Source organism: Zingiber officinale, chromosome 8B (assembly GCF_018446385.1).
Source record: "Zingiber officinale cultivar Zhangliang chromosome 8B, Zo_v1.1, whole genome shotgun sequence".
NCBI classification, from domain to species: domain Eukaryota; kingdom Viridiplantae; phylum Streptophyta; class Magnoliopsida; order Zingiberales; family Zingiberaceae; genus Zingiber; species Zingiber officinale.
The window spans coordinates 39851182-39858351 of NC_056001.1; the positions used below are offsets into that span (position 1 = coordinate 39851182).

The 7170-nt window shown below is 33.9% G+C and overlaps 1 long non-coding RNA gene across 1 annotated transcript; it reads right to left on the reverse strand.

The window, feature by feature from the left end:
- Positions 1-1809: 1809 nt before the first annotated feature.
- On the reverse strand, positions 1810-6472 carry LOC122017800. Its single transcript, XR_006121456.1, has 3 exons — positions 6250-6472; positions 5353-5403; positions 1810-4469 (listed from the first exon to the last, which is right to left on the reverse strand). It is a non-coding gene; the product is annotated as an uncharacterized LOC122017800 (long non-coding RNA).
- Positions 6473-7170: the final 698 nt, after the last annotated feature.

Consider the following 7170-nt stretch of genomic DNA (forward strand, 5'->3'; position numbering starts at 1 on the left):
CCATCCGACATAATAATATGAGATTTCAAATTTTGGAATTGAGCGTGCAAGATGGATACTATTCAAAATTGATTGATGGACTAATTGGATCAAGTATGCAGTCATGGAAAGCTCAACCTCAAAGAAATGCTATCAAACTTCGACGGTGGACTTAAAGACCCAAAGATACAATGTTATGTTTTATTTATGTCATGAAGGTTGTATGGAATGTAAATGTTGTATCTAATAGTATAGTTACTTAGAGAACATTGTATAAAGTCATGCGACGCTTGGCATTGGTTTTGAGTCATGTCTTAGATACTCTACACACATTTAGATAGGAAGATCTAGATTGGTGATTTGGGCTGATGAAGTAGCATAGAAAAATTTAAGAGCTCTTAAGTTGTTTGAAGGGCTGATTTAGGATTTGGGTTGACTGTCCAGCTGTGGAGGGTTGATAAAAGTAAAAAACAAAAAAACAAAATTCTAAAAACACACCGACTGTGAAAGTTGGTCGACTAATAGTGGAGATTTGCTCAATCAATTTTCAAGGGGTCTCTAGATTTTTGAATATTTTATCTCCCGTAGTTACTATTTGTTGTTGATCAAGTTTTTTGGCGGAACAAAATAGTTCAGCTATGGTATGAAACTCTCCTTTTGAGACTTTATTTTTTAAATGTTCTTTTGGGAGGGCTTTGCTCATAGAATCATCTTCCATTAGTGTCCTTTCATCTATGTTGACCAAGATCCCTCTCCAAAGGGTTCTTTGTGATCAAGGCTTCAATCGCACATAGAACCCTCATGTTGGTAACTCCTCTCCTCACCTAGTCCATCTATATTTCTCTATAGTGAGATTGGTATCTTTGTTTCTTTTTGCGCTTATTTTAAATCTTTCAAAAGAGATTATAATCCTCTACGGTTGATCTAGAGGTATCATTATATTCAAGCAATCTAGGTTTTAGATTTGCTAAACTTGTAAGAGAACTTTTGCTCAGTCCTTTTTAGTAATTTTTTCTTTAGAAGTATGTCGCACTGACACAAAATGGGCCACGCAGTAGGAGTTACTTCCAAGTCACATTAAAAATTTTATTATGTGTTTTTACTTGCTTTCCACCGCATATTTCACACATCAACTGCATATCGCACATAAACACTCGAATCTAATGTTTATTTTGAGTTGCTAATTGTCAAAAATTTCCATTGTCTATTCACCCCCATTCAGGCCTTTACTATCCAAATAATTCATTAAATAATTGAATTAGAATTTTAGAGAAACAAGATAAAATAAAACATTATTTAAATTCATCTTCACGCATGCTAAAGCGTACCAAGGTCTGTTGAGGGTCATCATGAAAAGATACTCATGGACATCAATTGTTGTATAGGATAGATTGCCCTTGCAATACTGAACAATACTTTTTGGCCATGTTAGTGTCATGAGATTTCGGACCATGGTCTAAATAGTTGAACTTGAATCTACTTGGAATTTTGGTTCTACTTGCGACTATAATGCATAATGGCTTGAATGACAATAATTACAATTTACACGTATCCTTTTTCGAACAGTTTACATTTTTATACAATAGCTATCACATTGTGAGATCACAAATCACAGGAAATTTAACTTGGAACATCAGTAGTAGTTGTTGGTCACGTATGTGATTATGTATTTCTTTTATTCTTGTTAACAGTCCACGCAGCCAGTCGTTACTCCCTAGTATAGCCTATAATAAAAAAAACTATTTTTTATGTGCAAACTGTTGCATAACATTTAAATTTCATATTGCGTGATCAGTGTTTAGAAGCGGAGCCTTGGCACAACTAAAATTATTGCTTTGTGACCAACCTATTACAAAAAGCAAGATAAGGTTGCATACAATGGATCCTTTCCCGGGATCCCGCATAACGGGAGCTTTATGTACCAGGCTGTCCTTTTATTACATTATCAGTGTCAAAATTTGTAAAGCTGGGTTTGATTGTTGACTATATTGCAGCACCTAGATTTAAAACCAGTCGCAACATTAAGACCTGGAGAAATAACCGCATATTACAAGATTGCTAGTAAGCTTCATATTTTTCTAGTCTTATCATACAATATTATTTGCTCTAATTCTGGAACATGGAAAATTTTCAGGGCACTACAAATAGGCTTTGGATGAATTATTCGTCAGCCACAAGTTCAACTGAGTCATCATATTAGAAGGTTTCATCTACTTAATATTTATTGTTTCAAACATTTTTGTTCTCATTATTTTTTGTTTCTTCATTTTTAGAAGGTTTTTGCTCATTAAACAGATGACATGGAGATTGCTCCAGATTTTTTTGACTATTTTGAAGCAACATCTACTCTACTTGACAAGTATGTTCCTTCTTGATTTGCTAATTCTGTTCTTACTTTTCATTAACTTCCAGATATTTGCAACATACTGATTTGTTTGATTTGAAGGACCATAATGGCTGTTTCCTCATGGAATGACAATGGACGAGCAGTTTGTCCGTGATCCTCATGAGTCCCCTTTTCCTTTAAATTTGATACTGAGTCACTTTACAAGATGCCTTCTTGACTTTGTCTAGCAAGAGGGAGGTGTTGAAAGGTTAATTTTTAAAAATTATTGTTTATTATTATAGTTCATACTTCAAAGGAGCTCTCTACCCATCAATTTTTTTTCCTGGTCTTGGGTGGATGTTAACAAAATCTACAAGTTTTGTAGACTCTTTTCCGCATCCAAGGTTAATTAGATTAGAAAATTACTTCCACATTCATGTACTAGCATGCAAATAGTCACTTACCCAAAAAAACCGAATTAATCAAGGCTGTTAGTGTCAAATCAATACATTCAAACACAAACGACCACCAAACTTGATGGTCAGTATCATGCATTTCTTTAAAGTCATCATATGGCAACGATTACAACCAAAGTATCCACCCTCCTTTCTTGTTACAAGTGGCACTTGTGTTACCTCCTCATGCTTTCTCGCTCATAATTCAAATTGTTGGTGTTCCTAACCATTTTTGTATCAAAGCAACTAAGGAAGTTATGAGCGAAGCCATCATCCAATGATTAGAAGACCCCATGAGAAAATGAGGATCAAACGTGTAATCTAGTCGCAAGGACGAAGTCACTGGTCGAACTCAACCACTGCTTAGTCCTAGTCCTACTGATTCACAAATTTGAAGCATCTTTCAGCTCTTTCAAATCATCAAATGGAGATCATTAAAACCAAAGCATTCCCATCTTTTCTTGTTACAAGTGGCTCTTATGTTTATTTCCCTTCTTGAAAACCACTTGTTCAACTAAAAAATAATGTTCTTTCATTCTGCTATCCTCTACTGCACCACACAGAAGAAGAATCTACATTTTCTGGCCCCTACTCCCTACTTTGTGAATTATTCAAAGGGAAAAGAAGAGAGTGGAGGTAAAAAAAACCCAAAAGCTTATTTGATCAAAACACAACACCTTAAAAGTTCTTTCACAGTCTCACCCTTACAAAACGATGCATCAAACCCAAGCCCTTTCCACTATCCTGAGACATTGTGGGTATTAAAAGAGAAGAAACAAAGCAAGTTTTAGAAGTCATCGTGCCCCCTTGATTTCCCCTAATTCCACGTGCCATATGAATAAGCAAGTAGGAATAGAATAGAAATGAAAACCATCCCATCAAACAGATTTAATTCAAACCAATTTCTTTTCATAGGGGTCTCTCAGGCCCTTTTATTACAACATAGAAAACAAAACAGGTAGATAAATGACAAGGGGAAGAAAGATAAATGGAGCTGAAGAAGGAATTAAAAAATAACTTCTGTCTTCCATGGTACTCTAATCTTCATAGCCTCTTTCTGTCTTGTTACACATATATACGCAATTGTAGTAGTACAGATATACTGAAGCTTCTGTACGTTTAGATTTTTTTTTTAATTTAGGTGCAATATTCTTCTCTTTTTTTCAGCTTTGTGTTTCTTTTTCTAATTTTAAATATGGTTCATTTTCGGAAATGGTAGAATCTCATTTCCAACTTTTGACCAGTTTGATTGTTTTTGTGTTATTAGACCAGCCAATAAGATCCATTTTCAAAAATAACAATCAAACTAAGTTTAATAACTTGTTTGACCACATATTGCATCCATGGTAATGCAATCTGACTCTCTACCCCTCTCTCTCTCTCACTTTGTCACTACACACTAGGAAGGTTTAGACAAAGACGTGAGTCTTGGGTTGATCATACTTAAACAGTAGATAATTGAGGACGTGCAGTATATGCTAAGATATCTGACCAGCCGTATTAACTATTGTTCAAACTTCTGGTTTATGGCTCATGCAAATTCTAAGCACAAAACAAATAGTGTAGCATTATCAAATTCACTGCACATAAATTAATAGAAACTCCTCTTAGATGATAACAAACAAAAAAATTAATGAAAAACATACTTTTAAGATCTTGAAGTAGGGTCTTCAGTTGAGCAGATTCTTCATCTTTATATATGTTTGTTTCTGATACATCAGGAAGACATTAAATTAAAGACGAAAACTCTCTCAAAATTGTTTTTGTGATATCAACTAAAACTGTATAGCAACTCATAATTATATGGTAATCCATGCATTTCTTATGGTTTAACCAAACAAAAAATTCATAGCATGATGACATTATAAAAGCAGTATATGCTGAAAGTGCTGCCACACTCATCATGTAGTTGCACAAGGTGTATGCAGTGACATCCTAAAATTTTTGAAAGTACAAATGACAATATAGACCAAAATGGTCCTTGCATAATCAAAGTACAGAGAATAAAAATCTAAATGAAAGTAAAGGTGCATGTTTCCATCTAGAGTATAGTATATTTCAAGTTAATACACTATCGTCTTTTATGTGCTCTCATTGGTACCATCAAAGCAAATTGAATTGAAATAAAGAGAAATCTATTTAATTTGAAGCTCAATTTACACCTTCTAATGCTATAATTTTCCCTTGTTGTGTGCTTATCTGATCAATCAACAAACGCATTTGACTTGTTCTCCGATTTTCAGATTCCACTTGTATACAATTGAAGCATGATCCATATCATGGGACAAGCAAAAAAATATTTTATATTGAAAGCAACTAAGTGTCAGTGACGCAACCATAAAAATCTAAGCCGCTGAGATTATCAATTGGACATCGTAAAAATATCTCGAGGCCAAATCATTGGTTTAAGTAAAAAACGTCTGGGAATGGTATAAACTGGTGTCTATGACATATTAACTACAGCCAAAAAATATATAACACCATATAGAAGACATAAAATACCAAATAAAATGGGACTACGATGTAAATAACAGAGATAATAAAGCATTTAATTACAACTGAAGTATCAATATGTAGGACAGTGTATCTTACAACAGCATCCAAGCGCTCTGCATACTCAGACTGTGCAGTGAAAAGACGCACCTAAAGTCATTAAGTGTGAATAAATTAAATCAGGAAATATTTACAGTTCTCTGTCGAAGCATACTTGGTTATTGGCTTGTAAAATGTAAAAGCTTTCATAAGAAACAATAATATAATAGCATGAATGAAAATACAATAGCATGAGAATGAATTTTCCATTGCAGAAAAAAAAATCATCGAGAAGAGATACACAATAACATTTATTTTCAAGGCGGACAGGAGGAAGAGGAAAGGAAAAATAATAGACACTTTCTTCCTTACAATTTCCACGAAGTAAACAAGATGAGTGGATGAATGAATAAAATAAATTTCTTTTCTTTTCCACTCACCTAAACTACTCCCTTTCTCTACTAAGTCATTCCTTTAAAAGAAAAAAAAAACCAGTGAAGGTGTGTATATGATCAGATGATGCAGTCAATTCTAGCAAAAGTTTCAGTGACAATATTAGAAGAAAAAAAGCAAGACTTATTTTCATTCTCCTAAAACCTCATACTATTATTAATCACTTTCTGCTCAAATGCCACGCTTCTATTCTTTCCACATATATTTAGTGGATGTTTAATCTGTCTACTTAATTTCAACGACCCCAATGCATAGGTTTCCAGAGATGTAACAGTGACGAAACTATTTATCATCCAGTGAGCTGGTTATTCAAAAAATTCAACCCTCAGAAAGACATTTTATCACCCTAAACTCTAAAAAAATATCATTGTTTGACGAATCCAAAATTCAAAAATTCCGTTTGCAGAAAACAAAAATATTTATCCAGACTAACACAGTCAAAAGAGCAACAGAAGCAATCAGATCAGCACGACCAAGTACCGGGAAGGAGTAGATTCAGCAAACCTGGATGTAGATAAAGGCCACGATTGCTATGGCAGAAGGATTCGGATGTCGCAGAAATGTCTTGGGAGCTGCAATCCCACGGGAAGTTTGCCAGCCTGCGATTCCCATGCTTGGATCGGCGGCAGGTCTTCGATCTCGCGAGACTGTTTTCCTGCTCGGCTTCACCGAAGAAAAAGAATCGATCGTCAAAGTCGACGAGGGTATTCGTGGCGCAAACTGAACCCGGCCCGATTAAATTATGAATAGGTTATTATTTTAATAATTTTTAAAAAAGAAGATACTCTTTTTTGGACAATATAAATAAATAAATAAAATACTCTTTTAATTTTTTGCCAAATGAAAATCTTTTTCCCTCTAAATTAATATTTCTTGAGAGGTTCATTCCATCTTCCCACTCTTATTCTCTTTTAAAACACTAAAAAAAAAGTATAGTTGAGTTGAAACGTCTTTAAATTTACTATTGAATAGGTAATTTTTTTTTTACACCTTAAAATATTCATATATCTTGAAAGAAAAGTTCTCAAAACTCATGCATCATTTTCAAAATTTATCAAAGTGTCTCATTAAGTTCTCAAAATGAGAAGCTACTAGTAGATGCCAAACACATATCATAAAGGTGCACAATGTATTCCCTTAAAAGAGAACAAAACAACCAACTAATGCAAAAAGTATGAAGTAGAATGTTTTGGATTATACTATCATTATTTTCTCACTGGTCAAAGCCGACTATTTCCTTTGTCTTGACACCTGCAACAATCAATATTATGAGTTTAAGACTTAGCATGTTCAAACTATGACATACAATAATTAATCCAAATAACCATGTATTCTAAAAGTAGACATATTTTAAATAATTCTAAACTTAACCTCTTGCATTGCATAGACATAAACATGGTTTTATCATTATGTCTAGTCTCGTAA